General features: G+C 42.2%; 3 protein-coding genes and 1 long non-coding RNA gene across 7 annotated transcripts in view; 3 read left to right on the top strand and 1 right to left on the bottom strand.

Annotated features, from left to right (window-relative positions):
• Positions 1–14,223, top strand: part of LOC125780501 (zinc finger protein 239-like) — a 1,096,042-nt gene that overhangs the window by 1,005,312 nt on the left and 76,507 nt on the right. The gene's annotated exons all lie outside the window — the stretch shown is intronic.
• The window catches only part of LOC125801162 (zinc finger protein 585A-like), a 270,147-nt gene that overhangs the window by 179,417 nt on the left and 76,507 nt on the right, over positions 1–14,223 (top strand). The window lies entirely within an intron of this gene.
• Positions 1–14,223, top strand: part of LOC125801414 (zinc finger protein 271-like) — a 233,679-nt gene that overhangs the window by 158,047 nt on the left and 61,409 nt on the right. The gene's annotated exons all lie outside the window — the stretch shown is intronic.
• LOC125801574 (uncharacterized) lies at positions 3,847–5,149 on the bottom strand. 3 transcript variants are annotated; one of them, XR_007438752.1, is made up of 3 exons: positions 4,875–5,149; positions 4,605–4,694; positions 3,847–4,274 (listed from the first exon to the last, which is right to left on the bottom strand). It is a non-coding gene; the product is annotated as an uncharacterized LOC125801574 (long non-coding RNA). The 3 variants fall into 3 exon arrangements; XR_007438751.1 differs by lacking the exon at positions 4,875–5,149 and adding an exon at positions 4,725–4,831 and having other exon boundaries at positions 4,305–4,694; XR_007438750.1 differs by lacking the exon at positions 4,875–5,149 and adding an exon at positions 4,725–4,826.

The following is a 14,223-nucleotide window of genomic DNA, read 5'->3' as shown; positions in this document are numbered from 1 at the left end:
TGTTCTGAACAAATGAATCGATTCACGCGCAAGCCAGCAGAGCAGCAGCGAGTGTAGAATGGCGACGGCTAAAATAACAGATGTCTCTCGTCCGCGACTTGTGGACAAAACGGGCGCGAGGAGTGAAGTGTGGGAAAATAGTCTGAGATGTAGGCATCTGTTTTTTATTGATATTTTTATTTTTAAATAAAATAACGAAAACTGAAAGTGAAACTAAACTACTTTATTAGCGCTGTTTTCACTCCCGCAGTTGTACAGCGGGGGGTGTTGTGCCGATTCTGTCCGCGAAGCGGGAGTCGGATTCAGTAGCGGATTCGGCACAAGGGCGGCGGCACCTCGCGCTCCGCTGTGTTAGTTGTAAGCGCTCGCGCTAGCCACAAAATACGACAGAAAACACTGAGGGAGCTGCAGAATTATGTATGGGACTAGAATATGAGCACGAGGAGATCAAAGAGAATCTTTACCTGTGAGTAGCTCACATCAGAACACGCAAATCTCTCTCTCTCTCACTCTCTCACTCTCGCTCTCTCACTCTTTCTCTGTGTCTCTCTCTCGCACGTGAACGCCTCCGCGTTTGACCTGCAGCAGTGTGTTTAGCTGTTCTTAAAAATCATTTTAATTAAATAATAGTTCTATGCTTCTATGTTACAGTGTTATTTAACATAATTCTGATCATATTTCGCTCATTTAGCAGACAAGCACCCTGATCTCTACAAAGAGCTGAGAAGTCGACAGGTTAGTGGAGTTAGTCAAGATACACTCTGTCTGTAGCTTTACTAAGATTTACTAGCGACTGCTAGTAAATCACGTTAACATGGAGAGGAGTGTGCAGGAGTTTTGTTTTGGACCCGTGGTTTTCTCTATTTCTCCATTATCCCATTGGCTGTGAAACATGAACTCAAGATGGTCACGTTTTCGCGTTTCCATCGCAAATCTGTGGTCAGGCACGTAGCCTGCTTGCTCGTTACACTGAACATGTGCTTATTAAAAACGGTAAACGGTTGATTAATAAAACGGAGCAGTGAGTGTTAAAATGAACATAACATTGTAATGTTCTTCTGTCTCTTTATTTTCCTTATTCAGAACTTAACTTCTGCCCGCCCGTCAGGTTCACATAGTCAGGCTACCATTACCTCTGGTTTTAGTTTTAGTTTTTAGGAAGTGTTTAGATAATTATGTTATAGTTAAGGTTATAATAACGAAACTTGTTTTTTGTACAAATGTTTCATTTTAGAATAAAAACGTTTGCACCGATTGTTCAGTGTTCAATCCAGTTCAGTCAAAAATAAACATTTTATGTTCAGATATTTTTATTGTTTTTTTTTCTTCCAAGTATCGTTTTGGTATCGAGAATCGTGATACTACAGTTGGTATCGGTATCGAAGTCAAAATTTTGGTATCGTGACAACCCTACCACCAGCATCTCAGTCTACTACCCTGGATTTAATTACCGGACGAGGATCAGCTTCACTCGTGTGGAGCTCGGTTTGGACTCGAAAAGCCGGACATTATTCTAAACACGGTGACATGTAAACTCTGTAAAAACTGCTTGACATTAAAGATAGCTCGACAACTAACTTAACCTGTTCCATCATCTCCGTACAAACCATCAGACAGAGTATGAGTAATATGAAAAGCTTCTGGATCCCACTGTCCAAGACGAACCTAAACCACCTAGGTAAGGTATCCAAAACACAAACTCAGCAAACTTCAGAGTCACTCTATAAAAAAAGTGCCTACGACAAAAAAGGCAGCAGATGGCAAGAGAGAACAAATGCAGTTAAGTACAAATGAAAATGTATAAGAGATTACTTGTCTTCTAAATATAAGGCAGCTAAATAAATAGAAATATTTTATTACGATTAAGTTTATTACGATTTAAATAGCCATGTTCTGTATTTCAGTTATGAAGAGTACTTATCTTGGACACGTGTTCATTTTAAAGTGTGTTTAAAATGTTCTTTGATTTGTTGTAAATTTTTGCAAAGAAAATCAGGTAGGCCACATGCCTTGCACATTCTTGAAATGATCTGTATACTGATCTGTACACTGTTAATAAGTAAATAAATTGCCTTAAAATTGTTTTGTGCGCGCGCATAGAGACATATTTAACTCCTGACAAGAAATCATTGTGCTGTTTTAAAATTTCTCAAGATCTTGTGCCATCTATATATACATATATATATATATATATATATATATATATATATATATATACATACAGGGGTTGGACAATGAAACTGAAACACCTGGTTTTAGATTGACCCTGTGGAGCTCCCGACGGACAGTTCTGGTACCCTGGATACCGTGGCTCTTGATACATCACAAAGACTTGCTGTCTTGGTGCACGTTTTGCTGGAGCATCTGTGACCAACAATTTGTCCTCTTTTGAACTCTGGTATGTCTCCCATAATGTTGTGTGCATTGCAATATTTAGAGTAAAACTGTGCTCTTACCCTGCTAACTGAACCTTCACACTCTGCTCTTACTGGTGCAATGTGCAATTAATGAAGATCGGCCACCAGGCTGCTCCAATTTAGACATGAAACCTAAAATCCCACACTAAAATGACAGGTGTTTCAGTTTCCTCTATGTATGTATGTATGTATGTATGTGTGTATATATATTTTCTGATTTCTGCCCTAAACGTTTCAGTTATCTTGACCCGCAAGTTGCGTGGCGCAGCGATATGAATGACGTGCGGAGCTGCGGAGAAGTTCGCGTGTAGCATGGCCACAGACCAGCGCTACGTAATTATAATACCATACAATTACATTACATTTATCACCTGTGCAACATCACAAAGATCACGGTTTGCTTTGTTACTTTGCTGTATTGTGATTATTATCATTAAAAGCGTCATAGACCGTTTTCCTGAAAGCGGTGGGAATTCGGCTCGGGCAGACAGTCTAATCACATGTGAAGCCTAGTGATAGGTAGGTACTCATTGCTGGATCTTCCTTGTTTGGATTTATGCTGCTTTTCTCGGTTCTTTAGGTTAGAGATTCAGTGGCTGCTTCACCTGAAGCTTCAGGGTATTTTGCTGTTAAAGACTCATTTATCTATGATGTGTAAAACACATAGCACAGGACAACCCCTCCCCTCAGACTCTCGCTAATAACACAGTACCTCCTGTGACTGAACTACACCAAACCAATCAACCAGCTCCAACTAAACATGCTTTATTTTACAAATAAATTAACTGTTTATCAACTTCGCATCTTACATTACATTTGCTGAACTATTTTTTTATTTAAAATAATTTTTACTTTGTAAAATAGAAATAGAAAATATTTTGCCCTATGGCCCCCTTTTAGATATTTTAGGCACTTTTTCATGGTAATGCTTACATCATTTGTCCTGCTTCCCTAGTGTATATTTAAGGTCTCGGTAAAACGCATAATCCACCAGAGATCAGATTTAAACCTGTAATAACTTACACAAGACAGCTAACGTTAACTAGCTAATGTAAACACAGCAGTAGCTCTTTGGCTGAGAGACGGTGTCTGCTCTGGGGCTGCTAGTTCAGCTCTACCTCTGGGTGTTTCTCGAGCCAAGGAGGGCGGGGCTATGAACGGCCATCTACGTAGTCAGCCCCTGTGCATCAAAACAGATTGTTTTTCTGAGGGGTTTCTTTCCTTAGCTACTGCCGACAGTGTGGGCTGCAGAACAGTTTAATGTGCAATTGTACACATACAACTCTGAGAGACCTACTGTATTCCACAAAGAACAAGAAAACTTGGATTTTATCGGAAGGGGACCTTTAATACACCAGTACACCTCACAGAAGTGTTAAATACACCTCACAGAACCGTTGTCCCCCCCCCCCCCCCCCCTGCTTCTGCTTCTTTGCATGCTTCGCACTCTGGTGTACTGGATAGTACTGGATAAACTACTGTTTGGTGAGGTGGACTGGTGTATGAACCACTGTTCTGTTTGGCATACTGGTGTATGAACCACTGTTTTGTAGGGCGTACTGGTGTATGGTTCATACAGCAGTACCCCTCACAGAACTGATTCATACAGCAGTACCCCTCACAGAACTGATTCATACAGCAGTACCCCTCACAGAACTGATTCATACAGCAGTACCCCTCACAGAACTGATTCATACAGCAGTACACCTCACATAACTGATTCATACAGCAGTACACCTCACAGAACTGATTCATACAGCAGTACACCCTTCAGAACTGATTCATACAGCAGTACACCTCACAGAACTGATTCATACAGCAGTACACCCTTCAGAACTGATTCATACAGCAGTACACCTCACATAACTGATTCATACAGCAGTACACCTCACAGAACTGATTCATACAGCAGTACACCCTTCAGAACTGATTCATACAGCAGTACACCCTACAGAACTGATTCATACAGCAGTACACCCTTCAGAACTGATTCATACAGCAGTACACCCTACAGAACTGATTCATACAGCAGTACACCCTTCAGAACTGATTCATACAGCAGTACACCCTACAGAACTGATTCATACAGCAGTACACCCTTCAGAACTGATTCATACAGCAGTACACCCTACAGAACTGATTCATACAGCAGTACCCCTCACATAACTGATTCATACAGCAGTACACCTCACAGAACTGATTCATACAGCAGTACACCTCACAGAACTGATTCATACAGCAGTACACCCTTCAGAACTGATTCATACAGCAGTACACCTCACATAACTGATTCATACAGCAGTACACCTCACAGAACTGATTCATACAGCAGTACACCCTACAGAACTGATTCATTCAGCAGTACACCCTTCAGAACTGATTCATACAGCAGTACACCCTACAGAACTGATTCATACAGCAGTACACCCTACAGAACTGATTCATACAGCAGTACACCCTTCAGAACTGATTCATACAGCAGTACACCCTTCAGAACTGATTCATACAGCAGTACACCCTACAGAACTGATTCATACAGCAGTACACCCTACAGAACTGATTCATACAGCAGTACACCCTACAGAACTGATTCATACAGCAGTACACCCTTCAGAACTGATTCATACAGCAGTACACCCTACAGAACTGATTCATACAGCAGTACACCCTTCAGAACTGATTCATACAGCAGTACACCCTACAGAACTGATTCATACAGCAGTACACCCTACAGAACTGATTCATACAGCAGTACACCTTTACTTATCTATCTACTGAAAGTAAAAGGCGCTTGTGAGATATTCCCCTGTTTCGCACAAAGTCTCTAATATTTTGTAATGTTCGTTTCTCCAGAATGGGGTTTTCTGCTTCTTTGCATAAAGTCGTAATATTACGAGAATAAAGTCTTAATTTTACAAGAATAAAGTTGTAATATTACGAGAATAATTCATAATTTATTTTTTTCAACATTTATTTATTTATATATTTCTACATTTATTTATTTATTTCCACATTTTTTTCATTTATTTCTGTTTTTTATTTACCCAGTTTAGTGAGTGTGGTGAGACTAGAGAATCACAAACTACACTTACTGGAGTCTGAACAGAATAAAGTAACTTTATATAAACGGTACGGCTAAATCCACTAGATCACCTAAACTCAGTCTATTGCTGGGAGCGAAATCTTGTTTTTAATGAGTATTTAAACATATTCTGACTATTTTTTACACTTTAAAGTATGAAATTACATGAACACTATTTTACAACAGAAGTAAAAAGTCGCCGACACGAAGAAACAGCTGCGCTGCGAACAGGGGGACTGAATTCACCGTAACACCGGCGAGCGAGCAAGCAACCAATCCTGCTATAGAGCGAGGATAGGACCGCCTACCTAATTACCATACAAATGCAGAAATACAGAAATAAATAAATGAAGAAATGTGGAAATAAATAAATAAATGTAGAAATAAATAAATAAATAAAGAAATGTGAAAATAAATAGATGAATAAATAAATGCACATATAAATGAATAAATAAATACATAATTAATAAGAAATGTATTTATTTACCTATAAAATTATTTATGCGTGTATTTATTTATTTATTCATATATATATTTATTTATTTATTTCAACATTTATTTATTTATATATTTATTTATTTCTACATTTATATGTGCATTTATTTGTCATTTTTGGTCCTCCATAGCATGAGGACTGTCTGTGTTTTATATAAACCAAATCAAGATATACTGTGACGTATGATCTGCGTGTCAAAGTTATTATCTCTGTGCAATTGTGTTTATAAATTTCTCAATAACTATTTAATAATATAGGGCCAAAATGTATTAATTGAATAAACGTAATTAAGATAAAAATATTCACAATATTTTCGATTGATGATTTTGTAAGTTTGACCACTGACAAAGACATGAACAGTCTATAATTTTAAGGGTAGGTTAATTTGAACAGTGAGATAGAATACCCAACATAAAATCCAGAAAATCACATCATATAAAATACATCAATTAATATGCATTTTGCAGCGAGAAATAAGTAATTGATCCCTCTAGCAAACAAGACTTGAAACTTTTTGGCAAGCACAGCAGTCAGACGTTTTTTGTAGTTGATGAGGTTTGCGCACATGTCAGGAAGAATTTGGTCCACTCCTCTTCGCAGATCATCTCGAAATCATTATGATTTTGAAGCTGTTGCTTGGCAACTTGGACCTTCAGCTCCCGCATAAGTTAGGCCACTCCATGACCTTAATATGTTACCAATGTTTTTCTTGGAGATCTTGAAGATCATTAACAAGTTCCCCGTGTAGTTTAAGGCTGATCTCTCACCTTCTTCATGATCAAGGATACCCCACGGGATGAGATTTAGCATGGAGCCCCAGATTGATGTTGATTGACAGTCAATTTGTATTTCTTCCATTTTTTTATATTGCACCAACAGTTTTCTCCTTTTCACCCAGTGTCTTCCTTGTGGTTCTGTAGCATTCCAGCCTTGTGCAGGTCTATGATCTCGTCCCTGACTTCCTTAGAAAGCTCTTTTGTCTTGCCCAATGTTGTAGAGGTTAGAGTCTGACTGATTAATTGGGTCTGTGGACAGGAGTCTTTTATACAGGTGGCAATTTAAGACAGATGTCTTTAATGCAGGTAACGAGTTGATTAGGAGCATCTAACTGGCCTGTAGGAGCCAGAACTCTTTAATGTTTGACAGGGGATCAAATATTTTTCTCTCTGTAAATGTATATACAAGTGCCTAGCAAAAGTATTCAGCCCCCTTGAACTTTTTAACCTTTTGCCACATTTCAGGCTTCAAACATAAAGATATGAAATTGTCTTTTTTGGGGGGGGGGAAGAATCAACATTTATTGGATTTTTAAAACTTTTTTTTTTTTTTTAGAAATAAAAACCTGAAAAATTGGGCATGCAAAATTATTCAGCCCCCCTGCGTTAATAGGCCAAGTCAAAGTCTAGACCCGAATTCAATCGACAGCTGAAAACTGCTGTTCAGAAACGCTCTCCATCCAACCTCACTGAGCTCCAGCTGTTTCGTAAGGAAGAATGTGCAAAAATTTCTCTTTCGATGTGCAAAACGGATAGAGACCTACCCCAAGTGACTTGCAGCTGTAATCACAGCCAAAGGTGGCGCTACAAAGGCCATTCTAACACCAGTATACGATTATTTTTTAACCATTCCAAATTAGATTTTGCTTTATGTTTTGGATCATTGTCTTGATGGAAGATAAATCTCCGTCCCAGTCTCAGGTCTTTTACAGACTCCAACAGGTTTTCCGCCAGGACTGCCCAAACCATCTTACCGGTCCCTGCTGAAGGAAAAGCAAACCCAAACCATGATGCTGCCACCACCATGTTTCACTTTGGGGATGGTGTGTTCAGGGAGATGAGCAGTGTTACTTTTCTGTCACACATAGCACTTTCAACTTTGGTCTCATCTGAACACAGAACCTTCTTCCACATATTTGCTGCACAAACGGCACTTCCTATGTCTTTCTTTCAACAGTGCTTTTCTTCTTGCCACTCTTCCATAAAGGCCAGATTTGTGCAGTGTACCACTGATTGTTGTCCTATAGACAGAGTCTCCCACCTCAGCTGTAGATCTCTGCAGTTCATCCAGAGTGATCATGGGCCTCTTGGCTGCACCTCTAAGTCTTCTTGTTTGAGCTGAAACTTTAGAGGGACGGCCGGGTCTTGGAAGATTTGCAGTGGTCTGATACTCCTTCCATTTCAATATGATCGCTTGCACAGTGCTCCTTGAGATGTTTAAAGGTTGGGGAATCTTTTTGTATCCAAATCCAGCTTTAAACTTCTCCAGAACAGTATCTCGGACCTGCCTGATGTGTTCCTTGGTCTTCACGATGCTCTCTGCACTTTAAACAGAACACTGAGGCATTTACACGGAGACCTGATTACACACAGGTGGATTCTATTTATCATCATCAGTCATTTAGGTCAACACTGAATCATTCAGAGATCCTCACTGAACTTCTGGAGTGAGTTTGCTGCACTGACAGCAAAGGGGCTGAATAATATTGCACACCCCACTATTCAGTTTTTTATTTAAAAAAAAAAGTTTAAAATATCCAATAAATTTTGTTTAACTTCACGATTGTGTCACACTTCTTAATTATTCACAAAAATAAATACAATTTCATATCTTTATGTATGAAGCCTGAAATGTGGTCAAAGTTTGAAAAGTTCAAGAGGGCCAAATACTTTTGAAAGCCACTGTAATATATAAAATAAAACTGCCCTTAAAATTATAGACAGTTTATATCTTTGTCAGCGGGTAAACTTACATACTTTTTTTTCATCGCTTAATGATTTTGTATGTTTGTACTGTATGTTTATGTATGTCTGTATTGTACAGACTGTTCCATATTTCACTGTAATTTTGCTCCACTGTGTACTTGTACTCAGATGGAATGACAATATGTAAATATGTAAATTTTTGTATTCTATATATCTTTTATTTGCAATAGAAATAAAGGAAAATCATACCAGTATTTCCAGAAGAAGCCACACTGCTGCCTGCACCAATGTTTCCATCTAAGAGAAATGTTACATAAGATTTAGCAGACTTAGCACACGCATAGGGGGAAAAAAATCAAAAACGGACTAGATAAAACCTAAATGTTGGTGCAATCAGTGCAATTTCATTTAGTCCAGAAGCACATGATTCTTAGGCGGAACTTATTTAAAATAATGATCAGCGGGGGGAAAGAAAGATTTAAAACAGACATTTTACCATTTAATTAACTCATTTAAATCTTGATGGTGTAACACATCTTATAAAAAGCTGGTGTTACTAACAGAACTAATTAGTTAGTTTGCAACTAAATCACGATTGGGAATAAAAATATCATTTTAGAGAAGCAGAGTCTCTAAGAGGTAAATGTATGGTTCACCAGTCTGTCAAAAAATGTTGAGAATTCCACTGATTTTGTGTATTAGCCTAGTGTAAAACGTGGTGCCAAAGGCTGAATGAAGCATACTTTGTCCTAATGCCCCATTTATAATAGATCTATGTATCCTGATTCATATCACATTAGAATCATTCCAACCGAATGCTACATGTCCCAGCAGTAATTGTTTTAGTACAGACATTAGTAAAAATATCAGAATTCCACAGATTTGGTGTATTAGCCTAGTGTAAAACGTGGTGCCAACAGCTGAAAGAACTGTTTTAGGTGATAATGCCCCATTTTTTAATGATTTAGATTACATAAAACTTGCTATAGTTTGTTTTATTGCCCCATATATTATAAGTTTGTGTCCTAAATTATCTCACAATAAATGTCATGTATCTTGTATTTCCCAGTAGCAATAATTTTAGTTTAGACATTGGATATTAATGGCAGAACTATATGTGTCACGAATGAGGATGGAGGGATGGACGTAAGTGCACAATATATTTTATTTAAACAAACTAGATTATAAAAACAGAAAACAAAACACGGGTAACGCAATAACTCAAAAAAACAAGATAAGGATATAAATCTAACTAAGACAAAGACTAGAAAAACTGAGGAAACATGAAACTCTAAATATAACTCTAAACATAAAATAACCTGAGAACACAAAGATTACAACCTGAACAAACTTGGAACACTTACATACAGAGGACAAGGATACAAAAGACTCAACCCTGAACGCTCAAACAGAGGGGCTTAAATACATGAGGAGAGTGAGGAACACCTGGGCTTGGATAACGAGGGGGCAGGGTTACAAACAAGACACAGGTGAGAACACTAATAGTTAGGGCGGGACTAGGGCGGGGCTAGGGCGGAAACAGGTACAAAAACACAACACAAGCACATGGCAGGGAACACATGACAGGTAAACAGAGGGGCAGGAGCACAAGAGACCAAATGAGGGAGACAGACATGGGCTAAACTGTGACATTACCCCCCCTCAACGGCGCCACTACCAGAGGCGCCGAGAGAGAGGGAACAGAAAAACAAGACAAGGCTAGACAAGAGCAGAGAAAGAACACAGGGGCAGGAACTGAGACAGGAGACTAGACAGGAGAAACATACTGGGACTGGAATGGAGACTGGGGAGGTGGAAAAAACAGAGACTGGACAGGGGACGAGAACTGAGACTGGAAAGAGGGCTGTACATTGGGCAGGGATGCAGAAAGGGCAGGGGACATGAACAAAGACTGGACAGGGGACGGAGACTGGACGAAAGACTGGACAGGGGACGGAGACTGGACGAAAGACTGGACAGGGGACGGAGACTGGACGAAAGACTGGACAGGGGACGGAGACCGGACGAAAGACTGGACAGGGGACGGAGACTGGACAGGGGACGGAGATTGGGACCTAGACTGGGCAAGGGGCTTAGACTGGACAGAGGACTTGGGCTGGACAAACTGGGTCTGGACAAGACAGGGCGATGGAACCGGGACAAACACACTTACTGGGACTGACACAAATACGGTGACCGGGATGGGAACAGAAAAACCACCGGGGACAGGAATGGGAACAAACACAGACACTGGGACCAGGACAGGGAGAGACATGGGAACAAACAAAACTTGGGGATGCCCAGGACTGGCTAAATTCTGTGGGGTAGTTAGAGGGGCCAGCCTGGGCACAGTTCTTGGGCAGAGGTCCGGGGGCCTTGGGGCGGGCCTAGGAGCCCGTGACCTGGGAGCAGGCCTGGGGATAGGCCTGGGGGCATACAAATTTCTGGGAGTGGGCACAGGGTCAGAGGCGGCCGGAGCCGCGGGCACAGGGTCAGAGGCGGCCGGAGCCGCGGGCACAGGGTCAGAGGCGGCCGGAGCCGCGGGCACAGGGTCAGAGGCGGCCGGAGCCGCGGGCACAGGGTCAGAGGCGGCCGGAGCCGCGGGCACAGGGTCAGAGGCGGCCGGAGCCGCGGGCACAGGGTCAGTGGGTACCACAAGAGTGGCAGGCACTGCTTGCACTGGAGCAAGTTCTGTAGCAGAGGCAGCAGGTGCTGGAGCTGAGGCAGCAGGTGCTGGAGCTGGAGCTGAGGCAGCAGGTGCTGGAGCTGAGGCAGCAGGTGCTGGAGCTGAGGCAGCAGGTGCTGGAGCTGAGGCAGCAGGTGCTGGAGCTGAGGCTGAGGCAGCAGGTGCTGGAGCTGAGGCTGAGGCAGCAGGTGCTGGAGCTGAGGCTGAGGCAGCAGGTGCTGGAGCTGAGGCTGAGGCTGGAGCAGCGGAAGCTGCTGGTGCTTGAGCTGGAGCTGAGGCTGGAGCAGCGGAAGCTGCTGGTTCTTGAGCTGGAGCTGAGGCTGGAGCAGCGGAAGCTGCTGGTGCTTGAGCTGGAGCTGAGGCTGGAGCAGCGGAAGCTGCTGGTGCTTGAGCTGGAGCTGAGGCTGGAGCAGCGGAAGCTGCTGGTGCTTGAGCTGGAGCAATGGAAGCTGCTGGTGCTTGAGCTGGAGCTGAGGCTGGAGCAGCGGAAGCTGCTGGTTCTTGAGCTGGAGCTGAGGTTGGAGCAGCGGAAGCTGCTGGTTCTTGAGCTGGAGCTGAGGCTGGAGCAGCGGAAGCTGCTGGTGCTTGAGCTGGAGCTGAGGCTGGAGCAGCGGAAGCTGCTGGTGCTTGAGCTAGAGCTGAGGCTGGAGCAGCGGAAGCTGCTGGTTCTTGAGCTGGAGCTGAGGTTGGAGCAGCGGAAGCTGCTGGTTCTTGAGCTGGAGCTGAGGCTGGAGCAGCGGAAGCTGCTGGTGCTTGAGCTGGAGCTGAGGCTGGAGCAGCGGAAGCTGCTGGTGCTTGAGCTGGAGCAATGGAAGCTGCTGGTGCTTGAGCTGGAGCTGGCTGTAGAGCTCGGGCAGCGCGGGTGCTGCTGGAGCTGGCTGCAGAGCTGGGGCAGCGGCGGGTGCAGCTTGGGCAGGCTCGGAGGGTTCCAACCCGAGGAAAGGCGCTGGGAGCGGAATATCTCCTCGGATTTGCTCGGCGAGGAGCCGGAGAAATTCAAGGTCCGCCTTCCGAGTAGCATGCCACTGTGCTACGTCCATATTTAGGTTGAGTCTTATGTCACGAATGGGGATGGAGGGATGGACGTAAGTGCACAATATATTTTATTTAAACAAACTAGATTATAAAAACAGAAAACAAAACACGGGTAACGCAATAACTCAAAAAAACAAGATAAGGATATAAATCTAACTAAGACAAAGACTAGAAAAACTGAGGAAACATGAAACTCTAAATATAACTCTAAACATAAAATAACCTGAGAACACAAAGATTACAACCTGAACAAACTTGGAACACTTACATACAGAGGACAAGGATACAAAAGACTCAACCCTGAACGCTCAAACAGAGGGGCTTAAATACATGAGGAGAGTGAGGAACACCTGGGCTTGGATAACGAGGGGGCAGGGTTACAAACAAGACACAGGTGAGAACACTAATAGTTAGGGCGGGACTAGGGCGGGGCTAGGGCGGAAACAGGTACAAAAACACAACACAAGCACATGGCAGGGAACACATGACAGGTAAACAGAGGGGCAGGAGCACAAGAGACCAAATGAGGGAGACAGACATGGGCTAAACTGTGACAATATGAAAGTACTCAAATGTTCCTGGTGTACAATGTGGTGCTATTTGCTGAAAACAGTATAATTTCTTTTACATTGCTCTGTTTATTATAGGCTTATTTGTCCTGAATCAGACTGCATATTTAGAATAAATTGATGGTGTCATTTTCCACTGACTGTCTTCAGGCATCTTAAATTAAACAATGTCCTCTATAATCATGATTACTAGACCTATTTACATTTTATTACCTTACACAGTACAAGGAAATGTTTGGTACAGAAAACCGTGTCTTCTTAAAGGGGTCCTTCTGACAGGGTAACAACTCGACACAACACCGGTCAGAGCGGGTGCCGCTCGCGTTGTATTTTAGGACACAGAGCGACTCTGGAGCTTCAGCGTGGTGAAACTGGCCAAGCCCCCAATCACCAAGTCTGAGGTAAGAGTTTAGCTGAAAGAAATGGTTCTGCGGTGCTCCGAACAGGGAGTTGGCGATGGTCCAAGGCTGACTTTCGCAGCTCGGAGCACCGCCGACTATCGCGGTTTGGAGCACCGCTGAGCGAGAGTTTAAGCGTTACCTTTATCTAGCACTCAGTGTTATATCTTTTACTACTGTATCTCTGAAAACGTGTGCGTTTAGAGCTGTGTTAGAGCTTTATTTAGTTTTAGAGCTGCAAATTTGTCTGTAGAAGCGAAAGCAGAGCTGGCAGTGCTGCGCCAATCAGTGGAGACATGTTTGCATGTATTCGTGAGACAAAATCCGATCGTTTTTTCGGAGAGCACTAAAACAGGCACTAAAGCAGGGTTATACAGAAAAACTGGAGCATTTTTTTTCACAAAAAACAGCACACATGGTGTTCACACATACTAGAATAATCGTATTAACATCAATAAGTAGCCTTACCATTACTTTCAGCAGTGTCCTCCAGGTGAGTCTCTGGAAAGGTGTCTTCAATGTCATCACTGTCATTTTCATCTTCCTCCGTTTCTAATACATACATAAAAAAAAAGACAGTCACAAATCTCTAAAATTACATTACGTGTACATGTACTGTTATGATGCCAACATGTGTCCTGTATGAGATCTGTAGGGTATTCTCTTTAATTTCTAGAATTTCTATTGGCTCATATAGTTACATGATTAGAAGTCATAGTTCAGCATAATATGTACAAATAATAACCACATTATAAATGGTGTTATATCATCTCATTTATACAATTAATTACCTGCAATTTCATCGAGGGATTTTCCTCTCAGTTCTGGCAACTTCCCC

Source organism: Astyanax mexicanus, chromosome 4 (genome assembly GCF_023375975.1).
Source record: "Astyanax mexicanus isolate ESR-SI-001 chromosome 4, AstMex3_surface, whole genome shotgun sequence".
Taxonomy (NCBI): Eukaryota; Metazoa; Chordata; class Actinopteri; order Characiformes; family Acestrorhamphidae; genus Astyanax; species Astyanax mexicanus.
The sequence above is the reverse complement of the archived record's forward strand: the minus strand, read 5'-3'. Positions and strand labels throughout refer to the sequence as shown.